Source organism: Eurosta solidaginis, chromosome 1 (genome assembly GCF_040869045.1).
Source record: "Eurosta solidaginis isolate ZX-2024a chromosome 1, ASM4086904v1, whole genome shotgun sequence".
NCBI lineage: Eukaryota > Metazoa > Arthropoda > Insecta > Diptera > Tephritidae > Eurosta > Eurosta solidaginis.
In genome coordinates, this window is record NC_090319.1 from 31,750,184 (window position 1) to 31,767,778 (window position 17,595).

At 38.8% G+C, this 17,595-nt stretch overlaps 2 pseudogenes; both read left to right on the forward strand.

Annotated features, from left to right (window-relative positions):
• Positions 1 to 3,804: 3,804 nt before the first annotated feature.
• Positions 3,805 to 12,765, forward strand: LOC137236384 (uncharacterized; annotated as a pseudogene).
• Positions 12,766 to 13,241: 476 nt separating this feature from the next.
• On the forward strand, positions 13,242 to 17,337 carry LOC137236387 (uncharacterized; annotated as a pseudogene).
• Positions 17,338 to 17,595: the final 258 nt, after the last annotated feature.

Here is a 17,595-nt window from a genome sequence, read left to right on the forward strand (position 1 = left end):
TGCTGTTTTACCGGAGCGTACCGGATCTGTATCCGGCAAAGGACCATCACATCGATAACACTCCCCAAAGCCTTCGGGGAGTAACCTTATCGCTATAACAACATCATGCTTCCGTCGTCACTAAATCGTCACATTGAAAATATCCATAAAAAAGTAAACATGCACACTGATAGGAAAGTTAGACCTGTAAGAGTCGCTGCTCGTCATGCAAATGAACTAATGTGCATTATTCAAAACTTAAGAGCACCATAATGTAGAATGGCTTGATGAGAATGACGTAGACATTCCAAAATCTCATGAAAGTGAGCAGATTCCCAACACTGAGCAGCAATCCAATGTCATCGAAAACTTACGAGTCATGGGTTCGGGTTACATGGACTGAAGACTGTTAATTTGAATTCAATGGCCCGTAATCATAGTCGAAATAAAATAGCTTTATTGGTTTAAACATGGTTCTAAATTAAATATCATTTTAAGTCTGTTATAGTCCACTTAAATACTATTTTATCTCTAAAAAAGTATTTTAAATTTAAAATGACATGAGCCCGATTTAAATTTTTTAAAATAGGTTTTGAGTTGGTGGTCTGCTGTCAAAAGTTGTGAGAAATTAAACAATTTGCTATTTAAACGCGATGAACTTAAATGGAAGTGAAAAAAGGCTTCCCCGACAAGCAAATGTACGTCAGGAGCTAATTAATTATACCTAAAATCATGATACAAAAAAATGGAGGTAGTTCCATTTAGTGTGACGTTAGCCACTTGACTTTTGATGGATTTCATATTAACGAATACGCCTAAATTACTTTCATGATTATTTTAAATAAAAAATAAAAATAAATAAGCCCCATGCCTTGGAAATATTTTAATACGAAATATCAGCCTAGAAAAGGTTTTTAATAACTTTCGAGCTCCCCAAAATTCTTTTGATGGAAGAAACATGAAACGAAGTATGCAAAGCAAGGGGATATAGCCTAGTTGCCGCCGCCACTGCCTTATGTACTTGCTTTAGCTAAGAGTTATAATGTTTTGCTTTACCTTTATTCGCATACAATAAATGAACTTCATCCATGCTCTACGTATGCAAGTATGTGGGTATATACATTACATATGTACATATTAATATCTCTTCTACGGTAAAATCATATTAACCCTTAGACGGGCAAAATAGAAATAGCAAAATTTTAAAACTCCGTCTAGTTTTGGCGCTAGGCCCCAAAATTTGGAGACCGTCTGTAGACGGTCTTGCCCGCGTAAGATTAGAAAATGAACGAGGTGGTTAAACAGATATTTAATATAATAAAAGAACTTTATTCAAGAAAATAGTTCATACACGGTAACAAAAGTAATACATTATTGTTTTTACATTATTCATGAGTGTGATAATCTCTGAAACAATTTTTGGTATTTGAGTAACATAAATGTATTTGAAATTTTATACAAATGGTATGTATATCTGATTTCTTGCAAAGCTACCACGAGTTTTTTGAACTCCACTCAGGAATATGGTCAAACTTATCATATGTTAGGTCCTCCCGGGGGTGTATTGCTCTTTTACCAACTGCGGTTTTACTGTGGATAACATGTGGGGTGCTTGGGGCCGTCCGACTTTTGGCCTATCAGTAGAAGCACACAAAGCTTTAGCTAACTCCAAACTAAATTGATATAACGTCAAACCTTTCACCCGTTAGTTGCTTCCGGAATATGATGAATTCTTTCGGCGATATAGTATGAAGGCATTGGTGATCGCCATATCAAGTAGATGATAAAACATGCGCGTCATGGTATCCACTTACCTGTGGTCCTCTAGGGCCAACAGTTGGTAATGGTGAATGTGGTCTTTTTGGTGGCTTGCTGGCCTTTCTGGTAGTAGTACGTACTAAAGAGAAAGCTTTAGAAGTAGATGGTTACATATCGAGTAGTGTGGTGTTAGTATCCGATACTTTTATCTGTTGGTTCAGGTGGGAGCCTTTGTGTTTTTAAAGCTACCGTTGCTGATGAAACATCAGTAAGTGCTCTAAAGTTCAGTAAAAGTCCATCCCCTTTTCAAAATTGCCATTGTCTATCTCATCTAAAACTTCCGTTATCATTTCTGATCAACAACGTAATCTGGGTCTGCTATACTGTCCCTATCATCCTCGTACCCAGAATCTTCATCAGACAAAATAGTTGAGTTCATCAATGGCTCGATTTCTTCGTCTGTCATTGAAGATAGATTGAATTTCTTTTACCTTCGTTAGTCAGCTCCTGTAGCTTTTTCGTACAGTATCTTCTTTTTTTCTGTGGTCTACCTCTTTCCCTTTTATGAAAATACCAGTACGACATACAAAACTAGCCTTTACATACCTAAAAAGTAAGGAAAAACAAGGTGATCACAATAAACTAGTGTTGCGCTACTCCATCAAATTAGGAATTTTTGTTGACATTACTCGGGCAAGACCGTCCAGTGAAGGTCTTAACAAAACACTAAAAAGCACCATATTTTCTTTGTTCGATATTGAGCCAAACATAAAATATGAAAGTCAACAATATTTTAACTTACATTAAAAATTCCCAATTAAATTAATTCACTGGAAATCACTTTTTTATTAATTTTAAATGTGCAAAATTACTAGGACAATTTATGCGTCACTTTTCACTTCGTCTCGCTCTAGAACTAAGAAAAGTGTTGAATAGTTCCACTTAAGAACTTTTTTTATGAATTAGGAAGCAAGAACGTTTAATATTCAATGAACCGTTATATTACAGTTAGCGAGCGCTATACAATTTGAATGTGAATACGTAAAAAGCAAAGCCTTCTGCAGACGGTCTTGCCTGACAAAGGGTTAATATTTCTTTGCCTTACGGTAAAATCAGCCGATCAAAAAATGCTTAAAAAGACATTGTACACTAGAAATAATTGAATATTGTTATTTGTCAAGCAGTGGTGAACATATTGTTTTAAAGCGTTACTCACTTAAATACTTATTCTATTTTAATAAAACTTGAATGCTGTTAAAATTTTTTTTTCTTTCTGCTTGGCATAGAAGCAAGGTTACATTTTTCTTTAAAACAATATTTAACTTTTCGAAAATTCAATTTCTATAAAACAATAACCAATTATCGCGTTTCAAATCGCGACAAAATAATGCCGGAAAACGAGTTCAATTGTAACAAATGCGACAAGTGGTATCATTTTGAGTGTGTCGCGGTAGATTCTAGCGTTGCGGACGTAAGCTAGAACTATTCCAATTGTCACGAAGCCCCAGGGCCTTCAACAAGCGTGTCGCAACTTACACATCAAACGCCGTCTATTAACACAACCGCTAATCTCCTCATCGGGACGCAAGTTACAACGTCGCCAACACCAATTGCTCGAACCGATGCTGACCGTGACAATGGTGCATATAAAAGAGCATAACAACCATGTTTGAATAATCACGGGCCTAGCAACGCAACATCAACACCCTCAAAAACCATAGTACCATCGAAGCAGAGTTTGCCGGTTGATGTACAAAACAACGGTGGAGTGTCATAAAGCCATAGGACATAAAGTCATATGGCGTTAAGTCCCATCCCATTGAGACATAAGGGCATAGGCTATAAAGTCTCAATATAATGGGACTTAACGCCATGCGTTTTTTTTCCCGAAATGAGACATGAAGCCATATTTTTTTTAATGGTTTAAGTCACGCTATTTCATGTAAAAAGGCATTGTGGTTTCATGTCGCCTTGTCTCATGTCAAAAATGCATTTGTCTGTCAAAATATTGTTGACAATCACATTCCGACATTGCAGGTGGTCCACGTGTTTACAGATTTAACTGATATGGAAAATTGGGAAGATATTTTTGAATATAATATAATATCCGGATTTAGAAAGAATAGCAAGTTGGTATACGTAGAGAAGGAACAGCAAATTTATAAATATAAATACAAATATAATAATTCTGATTATTATTATTGTTATGAAAGGAACTGTAATATGGCAGTTGCAATTGAGTTCAACAGTGCGTTATATTGTCGTAAAATTGGTAAACAAGACAAGGTATATATTCATGGGCGCAAAATAATCTTTTTGAAAATTAAAAGTAATAAATTCAATTAAATACGATGTTAAAACTTGTCACGTACAGGTATTGTTTGGCTCCTTGGGGTACCCGGACTAGCTCAGTATAAGAGGGGCAGTGGTCCTCAACCCTAACACCAAGGAGTCGTACGGACGCATATTTATTCCTTTCATCATCCATCCTATCAGCCTCACACACATCTCACCTCAGGAAGCCCGCCCTACCTTGGACCGCTCGTTTCATGCACCCTAACTTTAGCGGTCTCCCTCTAGTCATGCTCCGTCCCCTCCACTTACCTCTTCACCACGCCATCTTCACCTCCCGCCCAAAAGGTGCTTAACTCCGCATTTCAACTCTTAAAAACAAACTCAAAATATATTGAAATCATAAAAAGAATTACAATGAATCATAATGAAAAAAATCTAGTCTTATTATTTAGGCTAAACAAAAAATGTTTCACTATGATGAAACGTCCTGCCGATCATTCAATGCAATAAGAAAACGAGAACAAAAAAAAAATTTAATTTTAAAATTTTACTCGGTTAAGGGTAATGGATCCTACCTAATCGAGCTCTCTTAGTTGGTTTTACCCCTACCTATGTATGTAGATATGTATGAGATTTTAAGAATTTCTCAAAAAAAGTGATCGATATTAATGTTACTTATGGGCAGAATCGCTTACCATATATAGGACAACGATACAATACACCTAACCTGATCACAATAACTTTCTTAACAATTAATTTCAGCTTAACAAAAAACAAGAAATTTGGTCACTCTAATGTGACTGCTTTGCTCGCTTGCAAACACGCAGATAGCTACACTTTAATTGGCAAGTCCAACAACCCGCACACTATAAAACAAACATAAAAAGCTTTTGGTTCGTTACCATACCCTCAATAGGGTGTGTACAAAATGTACAAAAAAAAATCTTGATTGTACCAAAAATATGTATATCACGAAAACTTAGAAAAATTTAATAATTTTTTTTTTTTTGATATATGCGTGTGTGCATGCGTGTACGCAACAAAAAAAAAACGTAAAAAACACAAAAAAAAACTAAAACTACAAAAATTATATATGCATATAAGGAGTAAATATATGTAAAATCCGAAACCACTTCTTGGGTGATTTTGTGCTGCTTCTTACTGGCCTTTGTGCCTTGTATTGGAGTCTTACGGGAAACTGGATATGCACGAAATCATTAGTTTTCGATTTTGGTGATTGGCTACTACAGCAAAATGGTATATGTAGAAAAATTCAAATTTTGATCTCTGTGTCGAGTGTACACCACATAACAAAATAGGTGCTCCGAAAGATTGTTAAAACCAAAGATCGCTTTGGTTTTCTGGCATAATCACGAAGCACACCATTAACGGTATTCTCCTACCTTAGCGCATTAAACAAAAATGTGTATGTAACTACGCATATGTATATAAACGGGACGTCTTCCCCAGTTTCCCTATTTTGTTGTTGTTCTCATCGGGTGCATCAAAATTAGATAACTGGACATACGTATATACATAAAAAAGATAATTTGGAACTAAAGACTTACGGCGAGTTGTGCCTAATCCCTCCACGCCAAAATTTCCGGGCACAACGTCGCCGCACTGTTCGTTTTACGCCACCACAATTCTCACTCCAGTCACTTTTCCTAAATCGCCACTAATCCTCTTTCCTTTAATCCGCTGCCCTGGAACTCCGATCCTCGTCTCCTTGCCGGAACCTCCTTGTTCTCCGGAACCACAAAAATTTATTTTTTTAAATTAGTTATTTAAAAACAACGCACAACACAAGTTTCACAATTAAAAAAAAACTTTATAGCACAGTGGCGCGGAGGCAGTCGTATGCCAGAACTTTAACACTTCAAACTGTCTTAGTTTTAACCTGTGTCACCCCCTTTTATATCTTCTTTCTTCGCCCTACTCGCCTAACGTTAATCCTCTATTCCTTATCCGCTAATCGTTTGCCGTTCCAGTGTAGCAATTTTTTTTGTTGCTGCAATCTGTCTCTACACCATTCTTTATGCTACGTCCGGCAACCCTATCAAAAGCTCTATCTTTCGTTAAGTTCTGTTTGTTTTGTTGTCCGCCATCATTTTGACATTTGAGCACACAATCAAAACAAACCAAGTAAAAAAAACACAATACCACGATTTAAGCAAGGAACAGCTGCCCACTCATCTTGGGTAATATTCATGAATATCTCGAGCCACGGGATCGATTAAATGCATCGCAGACATGTCGTCATTGGCGTGGGGTGCTTTCCAAAAGAGATTTTTCAACAATTTCAAGTTTAAATTGCATATAAACAATGATCGACAGTGCACATTTTTTTGTCAAACGTTTTGTAATCTGGCAAGTGAAGTTACACTAATTTTTGATTTTCTTAATGTTTTTTTTTATATCAAAACAAATAAAACGTAATCTCTATAGGATTGCACGTTGTGATAATTTGCAGGGGCTCCATTTTTACACTAACAGTGTCAGCTTAGTCCCACCAGGCGATATAAGCGACGATAATCTTATCGATATTGAACAATGTTTTGTGGAGCCATGGAAGATGTTTTTTAGATCGCAAAAATTTTCCATGCCTGATCTTAGATTTGGGTGCAATCGAAGCTTTAACCTATTATGGCTTAGATGTTTTCAAAGCTCTAAACAAACCAGAAACATTGCAGCAACTGACATTGGCTTCAATAAAATTTGACCCTAGTATTACCCTATATTTACCATCGAAACTTCACTATGGCAAAAGTGTAGATCACTACAGGTCTTATCAATTGATTATGATACTTTAAATGAGAATCTTTTGCACTCCATGGGAATATTCCCTTTGAGAAAGCTCCTAATCTGTATACGTGGGTTTGATCGGCAGCATCCCGGCATATCTGATACTTCATGGGCACACCCAAGAGCGGTCCACCTAATTTTTGCGGGGAAGAAACCGACCTGTCAGCCCAACGCGGGGAACAGCCACCCCTGACACAGTCTCCTGCTTCACGAGTTACGCCGGGCAAAATTTGTCAACTATGTCCGATGGAAAATTTGCTTTTTTTTTCAGGTTTGCTGACAACGAGGTATACGTGCATCTCCGGACGACTTGACCCTCATCGCCGGAGACACATCAACGCATATGGTAAATTATTGCTTCAGGTCTTTTGCATGCCAAGCACCTAAACTACGCCCAGACAGAGTTTCTAGCAGGTACATATTATTTCCCAACGCTTTCGTTACCCTACACTTAGTAAATTTTTTGCAAAATTTCGCGTTGATATTATTTTTGAAATCGCTTAGCACGAAATTACGTTTGTAGATTTCCTGTCCGGGTACGAATCGCACTTCGCGGACCCTTTTGTTGTACCGTGTTGCATTCGTTTTATACGCGTTATGTAAATTCTCCTTAATCTTTTCCCTCATAATCCTCATCCGGTCACTATTGCTCAGCAAAAGAGTTTCGCTATTACCCACGGCGCTTAGTTTTCTGGCCAAAGCATAGTCAGCGCCACTGGTAAACATGTTCATCCCAAATAGGGCGAAATAGGGCGATACACCTGTGGCAGAATGTACGGCGTTTCGCAACGCGCATTCGATTTCCGGCAAGTACAAATCCCAATCCCGGTGGTCGGTTCTTAAATACGAGCGGATGGCAGCCAAAACCGATTGATTTACCCTCTCCGCTGCATTTGACTGAGGAGAATAAAAGGCGGTTTTTAGGTGTTTAATGCGGTACGTTTGCATCATATGGGCAAATTGTTTTGACGTGAACTGCTTCCCATTGTCGGAATGTATTATTTCCGGTACGCCAAACTTCAAAAAAATTTCTTCTATTAGAAATTTCACGACATTGGTTGCAGTTGCTTCACGCATTGCTTTTAAAAAGGTAGATTTTGAAAAATGATCCACCACCACAAATATAACCGTATTCCCTTTCTTAGACCTGGGATACTTGCCTAAAAAATCTATATAAATTTTTTGAAAAGGTCTTTCAGTGATAACTTCTGATCCTATACCCGGTTTCAAAATGGCATTACTTGGCTTATTTTCCTTGCACACTTGGCAATCACGAACGAAGTTTCGGACTTGTACAACCATATTAGGCCAATAATACATCCGCCGCAACCGATGCAATGTTTTCGTCATTCCCCCATGTGCAGCTGTCTCAGAACAATGCGCATTTTCAATTAACGTTGATGTCAATGCCGCCGGTACCCATAACTTCCATTCAGACTCTTCCAACTCGACATCCCTTGCCAACATTTTCTTATATACAAAACCATCCTCTACCTTTAAATCCGGCAATCGTTCCCCATTTGACTCGATTGTACCTATCAACCCTACGTATTCCTCAGATTCGAACTCTAGAGTATCTATGCCCGGTATTAAAGATTGTGTTATGTCGTCGATACAACGAGATAACGTATCGGCAACTATATTTTCGGACCCTTTTCGATGTTCGATTTGGAAATTGAATGCTTGAAGATGCAGTGACCATCTCGCTAGTCTCCCGCTTAAATCTTTAAGTGACATAAGCCATTTTAGACTTGCATGATCAGTCACTACGGTAAATGGCATAAGTTCAATATATGGACGGAATCTTTGCACTGCCATCACAGCCGCGAGACATTCCTTTTCGGTTGTGGTATATTTGCGTTGACAATCATTCAGTTTCTGAGAGAAGTACGCGATGGGGTTTTCCGCATTATCATCCGTCCTTTGATATAGCACCGCGCCAACACCATAGTCAGAGGCGTCACATTGGACCCAAAAACGCTTCGAAAAATCCGGGTGTTTTAATACAGGTGCGCTGGTAAGCGCTTTTTTTAAATTATTAAAGGCTTCAATAGCTTGAGGTGTCATTTCAAACTTGCTTGATTTTTTTAAGGTCTCTGTAAGTGGTGCAGCCACCGTTGCAAAATCCTTTATGAATCGCCGGTACCACCCAGCTGTTCCCAGAAAACTCCTTACTTGTTTCATTGTTTTTGGTAAGGGGATATTTAGAATAGCCTTCACCTTTTCGGGATCCGTCTTTAACATCCCACCGCCTACAATATAACCCAAATATGGTAATTCCTTGAAGCAAAACATTGATTTTTTTAACCCGATCGTTAACCCTGCTTCTTTTAAACACATAGCCACCTCTTCCAATATTTTCAGATGCGTATCGAAATCTGGAGCAATGATGAGCAAATCATCAAGATATATAAAAACGTTTGACTTTAACCTCTGCGGTATGACGCGGTCCATTAGTCGACACAACCGTTGTGCCGCATTGCATAAGCCGAATGGCATGACTGCAAATTGATACAAGGGACGCCCCGGGACGGTGAAAGCCGTGTACGGTTTGCTGCTTTCTTCCAGCTCTATTTTCCAGAACGCGAATTTTAGATCCACGCTACTTATATAATGCGTATCATCGATGCGACTGTTTATGCCTTCCATATTTTGTAAGGGATATGCATCCTTGATGGTCAGAGCATTCAATTTCCGCGCGTCTAAGCAAAATCTGTTTTTACCGGGTTTTCTAACTACCGTGGTTCTATTACTCCAGGGGCTTTCGCTTTCTTCGATAACTCCTAATTCTAACATTTTGTCTATTTCAGAATACACTATGGCTTGCATTGCCGGAGACAGGGGATAATGCCTATCTTTTACTGGCACGGCATCATCTACTAACTTAATGGTGTGTTTCTCCAGTGGAGTACGACCTAAACCGTCTTGTTCAAATGTTTTAAAGCTATTTTTGACCTGCTCTAATCTTTGCTGTTGCTCTGGCGTCAGATCGTGCAACAGGCGACGCTCGTGCCTATCTTCTTCTTTCACCATCTGCTGTTCTAGCTTAGATAGGTCAATTTCCTCACAACCTACAACGCTTGGAGCCAGCTCAAATGCGCGCCAAAAATCTATTCCTAGATATAGGTTTTGCTCCAGGTATGGACATAGATAAAAAGTTATAACGTTAACTAATTTTTTGTATTTCACAGGTATTTTGATTTTTCCTAACACCGTATGCGCTCCACCTCCGGCAGTAGTAACGGATGAAATAAATCGTTCTATTGGTAACCCTAATTCCTGTACTAACTCACGACCGCCTCGCCCCAAAATACTAACCGATGCCCCCGTGTCTAATAGTCCGCGTGTCTGAATCCCATTCAACTCTATATCCGCGAATACCCGCGGGTCACTTCTATCTGCCCTTTTTACTGCTGCCACAACTTCTCGACGAAGCAGCTTTCGTCGTCGAAAACGCTCCCTTGCCTTTTGTATCCTAACCGATACCATACGACGACGTAGCAGCACACTGTCGGCAAAAATTCGTTCTCTGGCTTCGCGGTATCTCATCATGCGTTCTTCAAAAGAAAGGGTAACTGGTCGGTGTAGAATAGTTTTTTTGTTAGCCTTTGATTGTGATTGGCTTCCAAAAATGATTTTTGGTTTTAATCCGGGCTGTTCGTTCTGACATCTTATATCCAAATCTAAAGTTGTGCTGGTTGATGCATCTGCTCTTGCGGGAACTGAGTGGAGCGCGACACCCCCGCTGTCATCGCGTTCCGATTGGCGTTTCCCGTCGGGTTACATACGGGACACTTGGGCGTGATGACCTCCGGCTTTCCACATTTAAAGCAGAAAATGCGCCTATGCAATGACATGCAGTCGGTGAAAAGATGGCCCTCGAGTCCGCAATTCCAGCATGTGTTTTTCCGGCTTTTCTGATCGCGCGATGGTGGATGCTTCGTTACGCGTTGATAGCGGACCTCTTCCACAGAGACTTGACCCTCATCTCTGGGAGATTCCTGCTCATGTGTCGGTGTGGGCGTGATCTCATGCACCTGATAAGCACGAGGCGCGAATCCACTTTGCTGCACACGGTCTCGGCGAGGGAAACATCTTTCCACCCCCTTACATTCCATCCTAAGCTGCTCGACAGAGTATACCGCGATGGGATAAACCAATTTTGCCAACGATTCCCGCAAGTTTCCTTTCACTAGTCGAACCATTTCATATTCGGGTATGGGGTTCCTTAAACGAGATCGTAGTATGCCAATAGCATGGAAGTATTCATCAATGCTTTCCCCGGGTTTCTGCTTACGTTCATTTATCTCCCTCATCAGTTCGAAATCTGTCAACTGGGAGGCGAACTGCCTTTGTAGTGCAAACTGCAAGGTTGGCCAGTCTACATTTCGGTTCGTGCGAATGTACAACCAGTACCACTCGCGTGCTTCGCCACCCAGAAGACGATGAAAATCCCTTAAAATATCTCCCCATGAACAACCGTACTTCTCCTTTAAATATTCCAATCTAAACAAAAAATCTTCAATGGTCATGGAATCTCGGAATCCTTGGAAACTAATTCCCCACTTTTCTATATTAAGTTCAGGTCTCATACCCGAATTTCTACCTTGATTTTCAATTGGGACGCTTTCCGAGTACGAATTGTGCCCCGCTGGTTGTGCTGTTTGGATGTGGCGCTGATGTACTTGCGCCGTGAACGCCGGCACGTTACCCGCTGAAGGCCTCATAGGGTTACGGTTGTTTCTGTTGACATCTCTTATTACATTGCTATTGCCGTTGCGATTAACATTTTCACTGACAAATTCATTTTGGGGAATCGACCGCCCCGACTCCATGGATTCACTGCTGATATCGTGCCTCCTTCGCTTGTATGGAGTACGCGCTCTATTTCCTCTACCACCTTCTCCCATCTCGCCGTTTGAGCTTCGCAGACCATTCATTATTTCCTGCAAATTTGTTCTCATTTCACATAAAAGGGCCTCTTTCGCTTCACCCATCATTTCCTTGATCATAGGTGCTATTTCGTCTCGCATCTGATGGGTTCTAGGTCGCTGGGCTGTGGCCTGATTGGAAAAATTGTGGAACGGTGGAGGGCGCGGGAAAGATAACGAGGGTGGCCGTAAGAGCACGGACTGCGTTACCTGTGCACCTGTGTCCTGCTTGGGCAACGTCCCTGTTTTACTGCCTGCCGTAGGTGTCGCACTACTGGCACCATCTTTCTCAATGTTTTCCCCCGTTTTGTCCCCACTACTCTTTGTCCCTCCAAAACGCTCCGATAAATCAATGAACGAGGCATCCTGTTCGACCGATGCGTTCCCTTTTGGATCATTAGATGCCATGGCTGCAATCTTCTTTTTGGCTCTGGTGTTCAATGCAGGTGGTGTACTATTCATAAAAAAATTAGTTTCCGTGTATCACACAAAAAAAATAATCAAAAACGCAATGTCTTTCGGAACCCTTGTATTTTACACAAAAACTCGTATAAAACCTAAAATACCTAGTATCTTTGCATATATTTGCATATATGTTAAGCGCCAAATTATTTTCAAAAAAAAATCCAAATAAAAAAAATACTCTTATTGTAATTTCAAAACTCTAACAATGTTCTACTTTGCGGGAGTTCAGATGGCATGACTCCTGAAGAGGCTTTTCCAAACAGAGGGTTTGGAGCATAGTTTATCGTTCCTGTATGAGTTCGTGTGTGGACTGATTATTTAATAATAAAATAAATATAAATATGTATATCCAGAAGAAAGTTATGCTTCACAACCTTTGTATCTAAACGAGTGTTGCGGCAACTAACTACTCTATGTAAATATGTATGTATGTATGTATGCGTGGAACATCAAAATTTAAACTTTCAATTTCGGTCTCCATACATAGAAACTAAACTGATTTACATTGTTAATCCAAAAAAGAAAACTGCAAATAAAGTTATACCAAAAAAAAAAGAAATCTGAACATTATCTTTGCATTGTACTGTGGCGGTGCAGATAGATCACCCTAATGTTCGGTAACTATGTCACCGTTTGGCTATTGTTTGGGGATTGATGTGCTACCACCTAACGCCTTAGTGCAATTAAACTACAAAAAAAAACTTTATAAGTAAGCCAACTAAGCCGCACGGCTGACAGCGGTCATCAAACCCTTTTTCGATGAACGATATAAATCAAAAAGGTTTAAATAAATTTTTAAAATAAAACGAAAAAGATGAAAATGTTTCATTGTTTTTGTTTTTTTTTTTGAAACAAGCTGTACGGGCGCCAATTTAAACCTTTTTATTTTTTTTTGTTTTTGTTTGTTGCGCTGATGTTACTTTATAATTTTATGTACAATATACCTGCATATAACTATGCGAATATATGTACATTTCTTGTATTTTAGATTGGGTGCCATATATAAATATGTCACGTACAGGTATTGTTTGACTCCTTGGGGTACCCGGACTAGCTCAGTATAAGAGGGGCAGTGGTCCTCAACCCTAACACCAAGGAGTCGTACGGACGCATATTTATTCCTTTCATCATCCATCCTATCAGCCTCACACACATCTCACCTCAGGAAGCCCGCCCTACCTTGGACCGCTCGTTTCATGCACCCTAACTTTAGCGGTCTCCCTCTAGTCATGCTCCGTCCCCTCCACTTACCACTTCACCACGCCATCTTCACCTCCCGCCCAAAAGGTGCTTAACTCCGCATTTCAACTCTTAAAAACAAACTCAAAATATATTGAAATCATAAAAAGAATTACAATGAATCATAATGAAAAAAATCTAGTCTTATTATTTAGGCTAAACAAAAAATGTTTCACTATGATGAAACGTCCTGCCGATCATTCAATGCAATAAGAAAACGAGAACAAAAAAAAAATTTAATTTTAAAATTTTACTCGGTTAAGGGTAATGGATCCTACCTAATCGAGCTCTCTTAGTTGGTTTTACCCCTACCTATGTATGTAGATATGTATGAGATTTTAAGAATTTCTCAAAAAAAGTGTTCGATATTAATGTTACTTATGGGCAGAATCGCTTACCATATATAGGACAACGATACAATACACCTAACCTGATCACAATAACTTTCTTAACAATTAATTTCAGCTTAACAAAAAACAAGAAATTTGGTCACTCTAATGTGACTGCTTTGCTCGCTTGCAAACACGCAGATAGCTACACTTTAATTGGCAAGTCCAACAACCCGCACACTATAAAACAAACATAAAAAGCTTTTGGTTCGTTACCATACCCTCAATAGGGTGTGTACAAAATGTACAAAAAAAAAATCTTGATTGTACCAAAAATATGTATATCAGGAAAACTTAGAAAAATTTAATTTTTTTTTTTTTTGATATATGCGTGTGTGCATGCGTGTACGCAACAAAAAAAAAACGTAAAAAACACAAAAAAAAACTAAAACTACAAAAATTATATATGCATATAAGGAGTAAATATATGTAAAATCCGAAACCACTTCTTGGGTGATTTTGTGCTGCTTCTTACTGGCCTTTGTGCCTTGTATTGGAGTCTTACGGGAAACTGGATATGCACGAAATCATTAGTTTTCGATTTTGGTGATTGGCTACTACAGCAAAATGGTATATGTAGAAAAATTCAAATTTTGATCTCTGTGTCGAGTGTACACCACATAACAAAATAGGTGCTCCGAAAGATTGTTAAAACCAAAGATCGCTTTGGTTTTCTGGCATAATCACGAAGCACACCATTAACGGTATTCTCCTACCTTAGCGCATTAAACAAAAATGTGTATGTAACTACGCATATGTATATAAACGGGACGTCTTCCCCAGTTTCCCTATTTTGTTGTTGTTCTCATCGGGTGCATCAAAATTAGATAACTGGACATACGTATATACATAAAAAAGATAATTTGGAACTAAAGACTTACGGCGAGTTGTGCCTAATCCCTCCACGCCAAAATTTCCGGGCACAACGTCGCCGCACTGTTCGTTTTACGCCACCACAATTCTCACTCCAGTCACTTTTCCTAAATCGCCACTAATCCTCTTTCCTTTAATCCGCTGCCCTGGAACTCCGATCCTCGTCTCCTTGCCGGAACCTCCTTGTTCTCCGGAACCACAAAAATTTATTTTTTTAAATTAGTTATTTAAAAACAACGCACAACACAAGTTTCACAATTAAAAAAAAACTTTATAGCACAGTGGCGCGGAGGCAGTCGTATGCCAGAACTTTAACACTTCAAACTGTCTTAGTTTTAACCTGTGTCACCCCCTTTTATATCTTCTTTCTTCGCCCTACTCGCCTAACGTTAATCCTCTATTCCTTATCCGCTAATCGTTTGCCGTTCCAGTGTAGCAATTTTTTTTGTTGCTGCAATCTGTCTCTACACCATTCTTTATGCTACGTCCGGCAACCCTATCAAAAGCTCTATCTTTCGTTAAGTTCTGTTTGTTTTGTTGTCCGCCATCATTTTGACATTTGAGCACACAATCAAAACAAACCAAGTAAAAAAAACACAATACCACGATTTAAGCAAGGAACAGCTGCCCACTCTCATCTTGGGTAATATTCATGAATATCTCGAGCCACGGGATCGATTAAATGCATCGCAGACATGTCGTCATTGGCGTGGGGTGCTTTCCAAAAGAGATTTTTCAACAATTTCAAGTTTAAATTGCATATAAACAATGATCGACAGTGCACATTTTTTTGTCAAACGTTTTGTAATCTGGCAAGTGAAGTTACACTAATTTTTGATTTTCTTAATGTTTTTTTTATATCAAAACAAATAAAACGTAATCTCTATAGGATTGCACGTTGTGATAATTTGCAGGGGCTCCATTTTTACACTAACAGTGTCAGCTTAGTCCCACCAGGCGATATAAGCGACGATAATCTTATCGATATTGAACAATGTTTTGTGGAGCCATGGAAGATGTTTTTTAGATCGCAAAAAGTTTCCATGCCTGATCTTAGATTTGGGTGCAATCGAAGCTTTAACCTATTATGGCTTAGATGTTTTCAAAGCTCTAAACAAACCAGAAACATTGCAGCAACTGACATTGGCTTCAATAAAATTTGACCCTAGTATTACCCTATATTTACCATCGAAACTTCACTATGGCAAAAGTGTAGATCACTACAGGTCTTATCAATTGATTATGATACTTTAAATGAGAATCTTTTGCACTCCATGGGAATATTCCCTTTGAGAAAGCTCCTAATCTGTATACGTGGGTTTGATCGGCAGCATCCCGGCATATCTGATACTTCATGGGCACACCCAAGAGCGGTCCACCTAATTTTTGCGGGGAAGAAACCGACCTGTCAGCCCAACGCGGGGAACACCCACCCCTGACAAACTGCAAGTTTGAAGAGATCAATTGTACGCGAATTGTTTGACGATAACTTTAAAAAGCATAAAGCAGGGGGATGTTAATTGAATATGGTAAAATGCGTAGGAATTTGCTGCAAATCAAACAAGAAAAATTACCTAAAGCACCTTCGAATTTTGAAGAAATAAAGTATTTGCAACACAAAACATCAAATGGGACATAAAACCACAATGGCTTTATGTCCCATTCGACTATAATTGATATGAGACTTATGGCCATATTGAAATTATGGCTTTATGTCCGTTTGGATTGAGACATAAAGCCATTATGGCTTAAGGGCCTATTACCCATACTTAGCATAGACTTGACTTGAGAACTGTCACTTACATTTCTGTTAAATGAACATTGCATGTTACTGATTACTCAAAACTTGGCAACACTTAACTTGACTTAGAAGTCTGTTGAATTTTGATTTTCTATGACGGCCCATACACGAGACAAAAGCCATGCGCAAATATAAAACGACGGAATTTGTGCAAATGAAAATTTTGACATACACGGCTCAAAAACACTGCGCAATATTCATTTTTAATGTAGCGCAACAAATAAAACATGTGTTTTAATTGTATAAAAAAGGCACTAATTGTATAAAAAAACACTATTTATTTTCCACTGGTAATTCACAGTATAAGTCGAAAAACTCGCACCAGAAGCGTTTATTTTCCATTGTATTTATAATTTTTATATTTTAGTTGCAAGACCAGCTCAACTCATTGCAGCACTGCGCAATATTCATTTTTCAACTAGCGCACCAAATGAAACATGAGTTCTAATTGTATAAAAAATTATTATGTATTATTAAATTTGTGTGAATTCCTGTTACAAGCTAGAGATGGTCCTTACGCCTTCGATATTAACATTTTTAAGCAATAATTACTGATGTTATATTATCAGAAACCACAGGTAAACTGTGTAAGATTCACCACACACGAAGAAAAAAGCATGTGCAATATTTGCAGACATGCGTAAATATCAAAATCGTTTTGATTTTAGCGCAGTTCTCTGCGCAAATAGCGCAACCAGTGCACACACCAGGCAAATCCTTGTGCAAATTGGTAATTGGCACAAGGATACTTGAGCCGTGTAATTGGCGTATATGTAAGTTCTAAGTGACGTTTACATTTTGAGATGCCATTTGTTTGTTTCCATTTCATTTTGACATTTTGTCATACAAATTGACATTTATTTAAAAATAAATTTCAAGCCTGATTATGATGCCAGATTGTGCGCTAAGCGGAGTATAATCGTGGCTAAGTTGCCAAGTCAAGTCAAGTCTATGCTAAGTATCAGTAATGGGCCCTTTAATGTCCTAGGGCTTTATGACACCCCACCCAAAACAACAGGTACATGCAGAGCTTTTTCCATAAACCATGCGAACCACACTT